General features: G+C 43.2%; 1 protein-coding gene across 2 annotated transcripts in view; it reads left to right on the top strand.

Annotated features, from left to right (window-relative positions):
- The window catches only part of atxn1a (ataxin 1a), a gene marked incomplete at its 3' end in the record, with an annotated part of 177600 nt that overhangs the window by 11243 nt on the left and 151643 nt on the right, over positions 1-14714 (top strand). The gene's annotated exons all lie outside the window — the stretch shown is intronic.

Raw genomic sequence — 14714 nt, 5'->3', positions numbered from 1 at the left:
AGCCTTCTCTGTATGTAAACTGAGATCCTTGCCGTGGACCGGATCTCGCGCCAAAATTGCGTCATCACACTACCGGCCAATCACAGCGAGGGTTATACAACTGCCGGCCAATCACAGCGCATCTTGAAGTGGGGTCGCTATGGCAGCCATATTTGTTGTCGCCCGTTTGTACCATCCCTTCTCTAGGTAATTTCGCCTACCAGGCAGGGTGAAGGAGTCCGTATCTCTGGAATTACTGAACGCACAGGAACAAGGGACCCCTTAAAAGATAGATCTCAGCGAGGTGGAGGCAGACGCGGGGGTCTGAAGGTACGAAAAACGTCCGAAAGACGCGGACGCGACCGCGGTTTGCTATAGGGCTAATGACCACTAGTTGGGCATCTTACACAGTATGGCTTTAAGTATAAAGTTGTCAAATATGTCAGTAATTTCTTTGTATATTTAGATTATGTGTCATAGCTACCATGCACAACTCCAAAGCCTACAAAATAAATGATTGATGACAACACGAGAAACAATGAATGATCAGGCCAAGAGAAACTGTATTGACCATCAGATTAAATGTTGACACAGAGCGGGCTATGTAAAGACACTATCCCGCATGTACTCCTGTAATGTCTTAGTGAATACACCATTTACCAGTCACGCATCTCTATCAACGGCCGAAATCTTGGCATAATTCCTTGAGAGTCTTGAGAGTGGTCAAACAATACCAATTTGGGGCTTCTTGATAAGATGCCATCCATAATCTGCGTGCAGCCTTATCTCTTGGACGCTCCAGTCCGTACGCAAGTTCCTCGGCCCCAGGCCAGAACCCCCGCTGCCATGGCAGGGTGTGTGTGGGTATCAACAATGACTTAAGTGCGAGCCAGGAGGATATGCATCGAGGGTCGAGGAATTCAATAACAGGAAAACGGCCAGTGATACAAACAATCCATGGAATACCAAAACCCACCCTAAACCTCTGGCGTTCTTGGCACGACCTTGCCCTGTGCTGCTATTATTTACACTTGATGATGCTGATGTCAGGTCCCAGTGCCTGGTAACGTGGGTTGTCTGACGCTCTTACCCACAACATGTCAGTCCAAAGATCATGTGTATTTCATTGTAACTCTGTATCCCTACAATGAAATGGGCTTTCTGGGGATTCTCTGCCCAGCTCTGAATTTGTGCCATGTTTGCTCATGTTTGCTTGGTCACTATGTGCAAACAAATTCCCTGTATTTAATTCAGTGGTGGCATCTTAAAGTTCTATTCTTGATACCCTCCTCGCTTCTCAGTTCATGTTTTTAGTTTTGTTTTAGTTTGTATTGTTTATTTTCGTCCTGAAAAATGTGTCACTGTGATTCAGTGTTTCATTTCCTACTTGGTTGGAGACGGAAGCTTGGAAAGAGGCAGTTGAAGTGACTTCTCGATATCGCACACAATATCTGTAATCCTGAACGAAGCCATTTCCTTTCCTACAAGGCTGTGGTTTGAAGAGATGCTGGCTGGTTTAGAGGGATTCATGGCTGAACAGCTGGCATTTTCTGTCTATGTCTGGGCTGGCTGGCAATCTAAGTGAATGAATGGCTGTGGTTCAGCCTCGACTGGCTGGATGTTTGACTGGATGCCTGGCTGTCGAGCTCACTGAATACATGACTGACTGACTGACTGGCTGTTTTTGGCCTTGCTGGCAGGGAGTGGAAGTGTATTTAACTTTTAACCTATTTTGGGCATGTCATTATAGGCACAAGAAAGAAGAAGAGAAAATAGACGATCTACAAGCACACAGCACAATCGTATGACAAAGTATAAAATAGGACTTCAAACAATGGCTTCTATACTTGAGCTCAACAGTGACTGCCTACTTTTTGATCTAGTGGTAACAAAAACGCACATAACAATCCCGGGGGCAGTAACATTTCCATGTTAACGCAAGCAACACCAATAAGAGATCTTGCTGCTACACTTGAAGTATTTCTGCTTGACATTGATTGATTGCCTTCTACAGGAGCATTTAGTATCATTTTACAACCATGTACCTTGTATCTACCTTGGATTGTTTGTTACTACATTATAGCTGATAATCCTCGATTTTTACTTCTGGCATCTCACTGTTGAGCTCTATTTCAGTGTGCTAAAGTTCCTGGAAGAGAACATCTGTAGTATCAATTAGCTTGGAATCCCCATCAATGATATCATTGGTATGCAGCCCACCTCTGAGACGCAGAATGACTAGACCAAAATGGTGCCATTTCATAATAAAGCAATATTACACGAGAGGGTGTGGGTTATCGTGATTATTGGCACACCTGCGTTGCAGCAGGAATGAGCTGTAGAAATTGAGTTAAGAGCTTGTAGATCTGCTATTTCCACTATCAATATCTTTTTAAAGTGTAAAGTTGTCAAATATGTCCTTAATTTCTTTGTATATTTGGGTTATTTGTCATATCTGCCATGTGCAACTTCAAAGTCTAAAAGCCAAACAGAAATGTAATTGTCAACGACAAAAACGCAATTAAATCGTTAATCGCAATTATTTGAGTTGACAATTAATCGTCATGTAAAATGTCACAATCGTGACAGCCCTATTTATAATTCATGAAAAATCGAAGGATAAAAATGTGTCTGCGACCCACAAATGGGTCCTGACTCACTGTTTGGGAAACGGTGCTTTAAGTGGTTAAACCCTGGGGACAGTGATTGGACTAAGTGGGTGGGGTAAAAGGCTGAGCAGAGTAATTAACGTTAGGCCTGGGGATATTTTTAACGTGTTGTTTTTTATTTTTTATTTTTTACAACCGCTATAGGAGGACTGCCCCCAACCCCCATCTCTCTTATCGGTCTCACGCACCTCCATAATTGCATTACTTGGGCTCGCTGTTGTCGTGTTGTGTGTTCTTCTATCTTCCTGTTCTTTCACTACAGAGTCTTAATTATTTTAGAGCTGGAGTGGGTTTTAGGATCCTGTGAGTGAGTGAGGATATCCTTGCAGTGGACACTCTGTATTTAAGAGCGTCATTGAATACTCTCTATCCCTAGCCAGAAGATCAGAGATCTCTGGCTTCTGATGCATCTGGGGAAATTAAAACTCAGCGAGTGCCCACGCGTCAAACTCTTTGATGTCGCTGGAGGCCCACGACGCGTTCGCCGCGTTTACTGTATTTACAGTAACAACATTAAATCTCACCGTAAGGTCGGAGCTACGCCTGGATGTTGCCCAATCACCGCGGGTTGTTTCCATTGGATGCTGAGAGCATCGCGTGGCCGTTTTTCTCCATATACTCCAATGCATTTCCCCATCTTTAAAGCCCTTTATCTCTGATGTTTGTTTTTATGGCTAAAACTCCGGGCGTGGCTGGAAACATGACCAAATTAGATCGGCAATCAATAGCTAAATACTACACTGGCCCATACTAGGTGGAAGAACAAAACTTCCTGACTACGGTCATGTGACCAAGTGACGTCATTACGCATGCAATGACGCAGCAGGTGCCATGTGCAATAGAATGGGGCGGCATAGCTCAGGGGTAGAGAAACTGGTATTAGAGCACGAAGGGTATAAATCCCGAAGGGTTCCCAGTTCGAATCCGGGCTCCCCCTGAGTTAATGTCGAAGGGTCCTTGGGCAAGACTCTGAACCCCTAATTGCCTCCGGTGAGTAGGTTGGTGCCTTGCATGGCTTCCTCCGCCACCGGTGTATGAATGTGTGTGTGAATGGGTGAATGTAATGCACAATCTATGTAAAGCGCTTTGGATTAAAAGCGCTATATAAATGCACCATTTACCATTTACCATTTAGAATGGTGGTGGACCTGGGCAGCCAGAGGGGATAACTCTGGCTCCATCTAGGGGCAGCCAATGTGTTAATGGGCTTGGACACCACCGGTAACAAAACTACGCCCACTGCTTTGAAAACCACTCCTTATACCGTCCCAATATGAAGGACTGTCCAGTGTCTTTGCATTGGTTCTGTGAAGCTGTTCTTTTTCTTATTTCTGAATTGTTTCCAATGGCAAAACCTCCTGGGCATTGAGGTGCCGTCAGTTGGCGTGAAATTGACACAGCTAAAGAATGAACACTTTGTCAAGTCCCGCTTGTTGTCCCGCCCCTCTTCACAACCTTTGGTTGCTATGTCTAGGTGGGACACTCGGTGGGACACTCCACTACCATTTAATTCAGCTGCTTCGTATTGTTATTCTGTGTGTTCAATTCTAGTTCTTCAGTGGCAGTATAGTGACTCAAAAATGTCTCAAAAAATTATGTTTTAGCAAATTCTGGTAACCCCAGTGTGTGTTTGAGAGGATGGGGTCTGACACAGTTAAATGAGGTTAATAGGTGTTTCCCATGTCTCTGTCCCACAAACTGTTCCATACAGCCATACTCAACAATGGGATAAACTGGTTTGCTGTTACCTGACCTCTATATTGGACTGTAGAAACTGACAGCACACACACACACACACACACACACACACACACACACGATGCCTTTTATGACTGTATTTCTCCATCCACAGGGGCTTGCCAAGGAAAATACCTGTGGTAAAAGAATGAAAAGTGACCTAATGGGGAATTACTAAGCTTTATTGTCTGGACTAAAAATACAACACACGGTTCGGTTGTCATTTTATTGCACCGTTTCATATAGTCTAGTGTCTGTCATCATGGGAAGTTCTCAAAATGAAACCACTTCCCCCACTGAACATATACTGTAAGCCACATCATAAAGAGGTTTAAGCTTTTTTTTTTTTTTACCTAAAGCCTCCTCTAACTTCGGAGTCATTTCCTCTCCGATTGAAGATAAGCAGAATCATTTTTACAGACCTCTTTCATGGCATTCGACTCCTTTTATTTGGACACATAAGGTGTAATTGTGAGTCGTGTGGCAGGCCAGTTGACTTGAGACAATTCAGAGAGACCTGGTTGCAACATTATGAGCCATAACCCTTTCACCCAGTATGAATTTGGAAAGAAACAAAGTAAATTTCTGATCAAGTCAATATTAAATACAAAGGTGCATGCTCACTCTTCTTCTTGTCGTGTCCACAAGACAGTCAGTTACAAGGCTTGGCTAGATGTGGTTCAGCCACAACTGAACACATTGCTGTCCCTTCTCATTAAACTCTGCCAAGTCCGATGCTGTGCATGGCTGTTCCAGCAGGGGGCATATCAGGAGGTGCTGCATGGTTTGCTGTTCAGTGTCACAGTCACACACAGCATCCCCGTCATTTAAGTATCCCCATTTAGCGAGAGTGGCTTTTGCGCGTCCAACACCAGATCTTATTCTGTTAAGGCATTTCCACACTGCGTAGTTGGTGTCTGCTCCAGGGGGGAGTGCCTCGCTCGCCTTTAGTTCCATTGTTGTTGCTGGTGGGAGGCATGCTCACTGAGGCAGACTATCACAGTCTCCTGTGCAAGTATGAGACATCAGTTAGCAGCAGATATCAGTGAAATAGGACATTGTGTAACATTGTGTTAACCAAACCAGACAGCCCGATATATGAGTTACAAATTATATTTCATTGGCAGTGACGTGAACAGAATGTGTGATGATTGCATAGTGTTCGTCTGAAGCCAGTTCCTTTGTGCCAGGACCCAATATACCACAAGTAGTTGTGATAGATGGTATCCGAGGCACCGATTGTGGGTTTGCTGAGCACTCACTATTGCCAGCTGGTGCAGTCATAAATAAAAAATACTGATCACACTTATTGCACAGGACCAGGAATACAGAATTGGTCTAAAGTATTGTTAGTAAGTTGCATAGCAAAGCCTGCAACCATCATGGGAGATAAAAAGTGTTAGCAAAGTTACTGCTGGGATTTAAACCCATGATCTCCTGTTTACTGTATTGTTTCTTTTAACCAAGTAACACATTGCTGTGATTATAGGTGGATCATTCTACAAAACTGTCCTTCTCAGTCACAGTTATATTGTATGTTGTGTATATGTCACAGTTTTTTGGAGTTTCAGTGAAATTGAGAACAGGAGCGCTCGTCGTGCGGCGCGGGGCGGAACAAGCGGTCGCTTTGATCCACAACAACAACAACGACAACGTAGCGTCGGCAGGAATGATAGCGCCTCACCCCACGGAGGTTAGAGTTAGGGTTAGGCATAGTTTTACAGAGGTTAGGGTTAGGGTTAGAGTTAGGCATAGTAAGCTAATGGCTAAACACAGCAGAGCTAGGCTAGTGGATAAACAACGAAAGAGGTGTCGCAAACGAGTGTCGTCAGCGACTACACAAGTGAATGGCTGTTGTCGCCATCTCATGGTGACTACGCAGAATTACACAGGTGCGCTGATAAGAGACTATCAAGGTGAATTGATCCAGGTGGTGTTAGGGGTGTGTGGTGAACGACAAAACGAGCGCTCTTACCCCAATCTCACAGAGTTACCCAAACTGACTGTAACATATACATGCCACGGGGTGCTAAAAAATCAACCAATGTTTAGAATAGAACTAGTACTAGTGGTGCAGTTCAATGTCAAGTGTTTTAGGTGAGGTTTCCAATGAATCTGCTGTTATTGAATTTGTTACAGAAGAGAGTGACTGAGAATGTTGAGTGAGAGGGAGCGAGGAAGAGAGAGGGAGAGTGATATGCAGAGCAGAAGGTTGCAAGAAAAAAATGCAACCTGTTGCGAACACGTTGGGAGTTTGTAGATCCACTATTTTCCGCTGTGTGTGTGTGATAGGGGTGTTTTTCACTATGGAAGTCGGCATTGATAGGGGTTACGTAGATGCTGCACGCAAGTCTACCAACAGTCCTTGGAGCAAAGATTTTCTTGTGTCCTCTCTTACGAGTGTTGGAGGTGGTCACTCAGGCAGCTTGGCTAATATGCTACGTGACGCGGTGCCATTAGCTCCGCTAACAGCTCTCCACTGTGCCACCTCTAGCCTGGCGCTACGAGATGGAAAGATGAGTGCTTTGGCAGGCTGACAGGATGCACACTATCTGACTGAGGCCTTGCATTGAAGGAAGATGCTGTTTGTGTGCGCGTGTGTGCGCACGTGTGGAAGGGGGGGGGGGGGGGGGGGTAGGAGGGTGTTGTTGAGTAATACCTTTTAAAAGGCTCCTCACGCATACCATTTGCACTTAGAGAGAGTGGGTTGATGTTCGTCAGGTGTGTGTGTGTGTGTGTGTGTGTGTGTGTGTGTGTGTGTGTGTGTGTGTGTGTGTGTGTGTGTGTGTGTGTGTGTGTGTGTGTGTGTGTGCGCGTGCGTGCGTGCGTGCGTGCTGAGAGGTCAGTGTGAGTTTGTGTTTGTTGCTTCACATTAAAATGCACAGCACAGGACTATTGAGAAAATAAGACTCACCTGCTTTAACTTCCATGATTAATGCAGGATTGGTAGAATTATATAAATTACAAGGGAAATGTGTGCACCAATTCTGTCACGGTGAACATCCCCATAACCTTTATAGTGCAGTGGCTGTACTGTTAATAATATTCTTCAGTCAAGTTTACTTTGCTTGAAAAGCCACCTAGTAAGCAAAATACCCAAATCCCACAACACCCACTGTCTATGCCCACAAAGCAGTGTGGATGTTTTCATTATCACCTCCCATGCGTGTGCACACGTACTGTACGTGCATGGTATCAACCTTTCTCATCTCCTTTCTGTTTACATGCAACATAACATAACTATTTTTCCCCTCGCGTGTGCCAAAAATAGCAGGTTTACAAACTCAAAGCGCATCTCAATGCAACTATGATCCGTAAGATTTGTGTACTGTATGTACGTCACGTCTTCCGCGTGAGAGATGGAATTTCTACCTCTGGGCTAAGATGGAACGCACGCTTGGGCAGTAGAGGTCTTGCACTTTGAGCTTCATGCAGCAGGTCTACTACTTGTCGACAAGTTGGGCTCCTAACGTACCTGACCACTGGCTCTAAATATCTCAATGAAAGACTAGGAAGACCATCTTCAATTGTGGCAGTTGGGTTAGTTATATTGTATTGTCTACCATACAGACTGGTCAAAATAAGTTCCAGATTGCAGCTTTAAAGACTCTTATAGCCCTTGCTCCAACACCCAAGCCCCCCTAGAACCGCCCCAACACACCTTTTTAGCTGAGTCTTACAAAACGTGCATAAGGCACCAGCTGGATATGCAGGTCTCCTTGAACTTTTTGGTCAGGGCTTTCTCCGTCCTGTACGAGTGTTTGCCAGGCGCAGCACATGATTGGATAGTAATAGTAATGTTGCTCAATTCTCCTTTACAGCTACGGAGAATGGATTCACAGGGTTTATATTATTGTTGTTGTTGCTTCTAATCTTTTAAAACCTGAGGCAAAGGTTTATACAGTAATGCCTCATAAGTGTGTTATGCCCTCATTCCCGTACTCGTTTGTGTGTTTTTCTGTGTTTAGGCACCACTAGCCTTGCTGCTACAAGATTTCCACCACATGTGGCTCAAATTAGACTGTCCCACACCCACTTAAATATGGAAGTTTTTTTCAGAGGATGGCTTTAGGGTCCAAGCACTAAAAATGTCTGTATTAGCCTTATTCACCTGGCAGCCATGTTTGAAATTTGCATTGAAACCGGATGGTAACTGGGGTGGCATTGCATTAACTTTAATGACAAGATGGTCAATACTGGTCAATACTGATAGTGATGCACCAAAAATAACACTTTCAATGAATACACATTTTATCTTTACTTTCGTGGAATAATTCAAACCTAACAAGGTCTAGGGGTGCAAAATGAATTGATTATGAATTGAAACACTCTTCTCGATTATTCGATTAATTGAAAAAGTAATCAGTAGAATAATTGCTAAGAAAATAATCAATAGTTGCAGCCCTATTAAAGGTCTTTACACACCAGCGGTATCTTTTTGTGCAATTAACGAACGAGGTAGGATTTGACATCTTGTAGTGTACATACTGGTATGAATGAGGCATCATCTACATTAAACAGTTTTGAATAGTCACTGTTTAAAGCCCTTATGGTCTCTCATTGATGGACATAAAAATGGTAAATACACACATTCACCGATTCACACATTGATGGCAGAGGAAACCATGCAAGGCACCAACCTGCTCATCAGGAGCTTCAAGTGGCCACTCAACATCCAGAGCCACTTTCGCCCCTTTTCCTTTTAAAACCAAGTGGAATTCCTTGCACTTTCCCATGAATAGTGGCTCTTATTAATTTTGGCTGTCTAGTTCTATATGTATGATGAATATAAATAAACTCAGTTGGGTGGCATTCTTTGCTGGCATGTAACCTTTTTGTATTATTGTATTTTGTTTTCATTTTGTATCATTTTAAATTTGATTTAGTATACTGTGTGACGTAATTAGTAGCATGCAAAGCTATGCTTTCAAAGAAGCTTCCACAAAACATTCATCCAAACATCCATCCAACCAAAATCCTTCCACAATATGGCTATGGTGAGATTATGGAAGCTGTCATCTATGGACTAATGCAGTGGTTCTCAACCTGTGGGTCGGGACCCCCAGAGGCGTCCCCAAATTATTTTGGGGGGTCTCCATGATAGTTAACTTAATGTGCAACACTGTTTTCTCACTCAACAGTAAACATACCAAAATAACGTTTAAGTGTATAGCACATTTCTAAAGTGACAATTGAAGGACTTTTTAATACTTCTGAAATGACAAATTAAACATTGGCCAAACTGTCAAATATTAGAGGCAGAAATTGTGAAAATAGCCGATCTACATGCTCGCAACGCCTTGCAATACGTGGCATTGTCAGGGTGGGGGGTCCCCAGTTAAATTATGATTATTTGGGGGGTCGCGGCCTGAAAAGGTTGAGAACCACTGGACTAATGGACCAGATATCTACAAATTGTATAATTAAATCTCGTTTGATGGAGTTCCTTAGTACATACAAAGCATATCTATGGTGAACTTCAGTCTCCTGTATCTCGCACGCATCCAAAATTAGATTGTTAGATTCACTCAGACAGACAACAGAGTTCAGTAAACCTATGTTTGCACTTCAGTGTTTTGCCAAAGCAAACTGCCCGAGAGCTATTTATGGCATCTATGAAGATTGCAGAAGTGGCTTTCCATGAAGAGTTAAGAGGTTACAGAACAAATGTCCACACTCCTCTTCGATGAATGATAACTAGTCCAATGGTGCAACCAGCGAGAAGGCCACTGTCTGCAACAGTTCAGATAGCCCACAGTTATGTTCAAATGTGTTTGGGTCACGTATTTGGTACAATACAAATGATCTATTTATTTTACTTATTTCAATAATAATGTTTTTCAGACACATTTCGAGCATTTTCTGTCTTATTATTTTCAAGGGAAAAATTACCTTATATCGTGACTTAACTTTCATTTTCATGATCAAGGCAAAATGTCACTATGCCTCACGTGTGCAGGGAATATGGGGAGATGCTGTTGCATGGAAAAATACGTTTAGTGGCAATTCTTGCAAAACAAAATAATGCAGTCCAGAAAGGAGTATTGAATCGTGCAAGTGCATGTTGCAATGGTTCGGGTTTAAACCGAAACCACTGCACCCCTACTAAATCATTTAGTAGTGACTATGTAGTCAATCTGGGAATGAAAAACAGCGCCCTCTCGGTTTCACCTTTAAAATTACCTTTTGTATCAATTAAAAGAAAATACCTTATTGAGGAAAATAAGTCCAAGATTAACAACAGTATAACCTACAATACATCTCTCACAGTATAATACCAGTAAGACTCCCTAATCGGGAGATAAGCGACCGTTGGTCGCTTATCTCGTTTTAGTTTTTAATGTACAACAATATTTAGAAAATAGGTCTACAAGCTCACAATGCTACGCATTGTCCTCGTCCCTTATATTCCCATAGGTTATATGGAGATCTCAGTGTTTGTCAGTCCTTGTTCATTTATGCCCATATATGGACATCTCTATATCTACTGTAACAGTCCGTGTCCCTTTATGCCCGGAGATCTCTTAACTGTAAGTCCTTGTCCCTTTTATGCCCATATATGGATATTCCTGATGTCATCAGTATATGAACATATATGGGCTTTCTGATATGCCCATATATGGAGATCTCTTAACTGTAAGCCCTTGTCCCTTTTATGCCCATATATGGATATCCCTGATGTCATCCGTATGTGCCCATATATGGGCTTTCTAATATGCCCATATATGGAGATCTCTGTATCTCCATATATGGGTATAAAAGGATACTTCAGGTCTGACATCAGGTTTGTTTATATTGGGTTGCTAGGTTTGACATCACAAACTCCATGGGCCATCTGACCTAGAAATCTATATTTGGGCATAGATGACTCATCGTGACCTCATCATGATTTCAATCGCTATAAAAGGACTCTCGGTGACATACACTCTCCACAGATAAAGCAGTCAACCAGCCTACCAGTCAACCCATTCTTTGATTACTTTGTACAACTAGATTAACTTTTCAATGGCATCCCCACTGGAATTGACCGAAATGTACGACAGACAATGACGGTCTTATACCAGGAAAGAAGCATTTCTTCGACTCAGACCTTATCGCCAGGGTTGGCTTATAGCAGCTGTCGGTAGATAATGCCGGTCTTATATAAGGGTCATTTGTGTACGGTGTGATTTGCCATGGTTACTCATTGAAGTTGAATCTCCATATATGGAGATAACCTACGCATCACACTAAGTCTGACCTCACCAGCTCATATTTGGGCATGAGCAACTTATGTCTCCATATATGGAGATATGATGACATCACGCCACATCATCGGCTGAGGAATGTGTGACACAATATACAATACACAAACGAGCCCAGATATGAGCAGGGCAAAGGTGTGACGTGTGACGTGTGACCGACCGACCGACCGACGGACGGACGGACGGACGGACGGACGGACGGCGGAGGTTTTGATACTAAACTGCGACCTTACGGTCGCAACAAGTGTCATATTCAGTCATATCCTCAGTATTTCCAAAACAATGCATTTTGGGCTCAGCTGAACTCAGCTTGGGTGTTGGCTTGTGGATTCTTCATTCACCGTAAAGGAATGCGAGATAAACAAACATGGCCACGGATTCAAGGCCTACCTGGATGATTAATTGATAGAAAAAACATAATATCAAAGGTCAGTCACAGTATCGTTTGACAATACACACACAGTGGTGTAAAGTAACTAAGTACTTTTACTTAAAGCTATACTGTGTAAGTTGCTCAACTAGTGGTCAGTAGCGGTAGAGTAAACCGCGGTCGCGTCTGCTTTTTTTGTCCGTCTTTCGCCGCGGACCGGGCCGTCAGACCACCGCGTCTGCCTCGCCTCGCCGAGACGATTTCAATGAGGTCTCCCGTGTCCCTCTACGAGCAGCGGTTGGGGAGTTACATGCTAGACTCCAAGTGTAAACACTGCAGTGTAGCCTACTTCCTGAAGGCGTGTTTCCTAAACCCACCAGAGAGCCCGGCAGTGTATTATCTGCGCTGTGATTGGCCGGTAGTGTATCATGTGTGTATGATTTGCAATGTGATTGGCCAACATATACGGATGATGCAGATGACGTCATTTTGCCGGGAAATCCCGCCCCTGTCAAGGCTAAGTAGAAAACATATAAAGAAAAGGCTTTTGGGGCTGAAATTAACGGAGTGGGGGTTCTAAAACTTTAGCGATTTAATAGTTAGGACAATTTTAAGATATGTTTTATAAAAAAAGTTACATAGTATAACTTTAAGTGCTGTACTTAAGTACAGTTTTGAGGTATTTGTACTTTACTTGAGTATTTCCAAATTCCAATTCTTATACTTCTACTCCGCTACATCTGGGATCCAAATGTTGTACTTTTACTCCACTGCATTCATTTGAAAACTATAGTTTCTAGTTACTTTGCTGATATAAATTATAATATGTTAAAACATACATAAACCATGTTAGCCCTATTTAGTACCTAGGCTATTTGAAAGTAGCAGATCTACAAGCTCACAACATGTCGCGATGCGACGCGTTGTGAGCTTGTAGATCTGCTATTTTAATACCTTTTTTACTATTAGTACTTTAAGTAAATTTTGATGCCAATACTTTTGTAGTTTTACCCAAGTAAATTTTGAATTCTGGACTTCTACTTGTTACAGAGTACTTCTACAATGCAGTATTGATACTTTTACTTAAGTAAAACATTTGGGTACTTTTTCCACCACTGTAACACACATGAATGAAATCTGTGTCAGAAGAAAACAATGGGGTCAGGGGGTGCGGTCCTACAGTAGTTGATGCCGCAGAACCATAGCATTCTTTTTCCCATTTCCCTAAAGTCCCAAAGCAGGAGACACAATGTCTCTTATAGTGTCCTAGTAGTGTCCCAGTCTGTAAAAGACAACCTGTGCGTCTGTTATCTATAATGCAGGACCCTGTAGTTTAGTGCAGGGATTTACAAAGCTGCAGCAAAACATCTATACCCAATGGGGAATAAATGGAGGATGGCGATAATATTTTCCTTCATCTGCTCTTCTCTTATCTTGGAGAGCTTCAATAACCAGTTGGCTGCTGTTCTCTCCCCTGCTGTTTCACTTGGGGGAATCACTTCAATTATTGAACCCGAGGAGGAGGAGGGTGTAGACGAGTTGAGGATGTTTGGCTGAGTAGTTGAGGGAGAGGGAGAGCGAGAGAGGGAGTGTGTGTGTGTGTGCGTGCGTGTTAGGGATGGGACGATACACGATATTATCGTTTATCGTGATAAAAAACACTCACGATGATCGTATCGTGGAGATTTAATTTATCGTGATATCGTCTTCCGTCACGCAATGGGATCAATTCACCTTTTATTTGCCTAGCTGCATATCCGGTACCACTTAAACCCTCTATAATTGGTAAAAGGTACTTAATATACGTACTTGATACAGTCTTTTTTTTCACTCTATCAAATGTCTTTGCGAGTGCTTCCGGGTCACGAATGGGACAGTAGTGCGTTTGAGGAGCTGCTGCTCCCACTTTCATTAAAAAGTTATTTTTCAAAGCCTCACTTGCTTTTAAACTCCACTAAAAGTGCAGTAATAGCATCCTCTACAACTTTTCATTGATTTGAACCGAAAAAGAAGTTGGTAGAATGTCTAACTCGCAGAAACCAGCGGTCTCTGCAAAGCCGCAGACACGCCAGGCCAAGAAGGACGACCCGCCGGCGCCATTAACAACTGCGGACTTGGCCATTGTTCTTACACGGTTTGACGACTTAAATGCATCCATAACCTCCGAATTCAAGACAACTAATGCAACCATCGCTTCACTTGAGGCGAAAATAGACAACGTGCAAATCCAGCTCTCTGACCAGGGACATCGTCTGACGACACTGGAGGAGAACGCGTCGCGTTATTCCGACAAGCTCGCCGAGCTGGACGCTAGATGTGATACTTTGGAGGATAATTACGTTAGAATCAAGGCCAAGGCTGTCGCTATTGAGTCCCAGGGGCGTAGAAATAACGTCCGTATAATCGGATTACCCGAACTAATCGAAAAAGATCAGCCTAATACCTTTTTTTCTAACCTACTTGTCGAAATTATGGGCAAGGATCTGCTACCAGAAGCGCCCGAGCTTGACATAGTGCATCGGGCCTTGGCTCCCAGGCCTGGGCCTGGTGCCAGACCTCGGGCTGTAATAGCTCGTGTCCACCGTCACCGCATCAAGGACGCCATAATCCGAGACGCCAGGAAGAGAAGGGGAACCCTAAACTACAAGGGGACCCCTGTTCAGATCTTCGAGGACCTGCCACAAGAAATCATCGAACAGCGTTCGGCCTATCGAG

The sequence above is a fragment of the Nannobrachium achirus genome (assembly GCF_963921795.1).
Source record: "Nannobrachium achirus genome assembly, chromosome: 10".
NCBI lineage: Eukaryota > Metazoa > Chordata > Actinopteri > Myctophiformes > Myctophidae > Nannobrachium > Nannobrachium achirus.
This window is presented reverse-complemented; position numbering and strand designations above follow the sequence as displayed.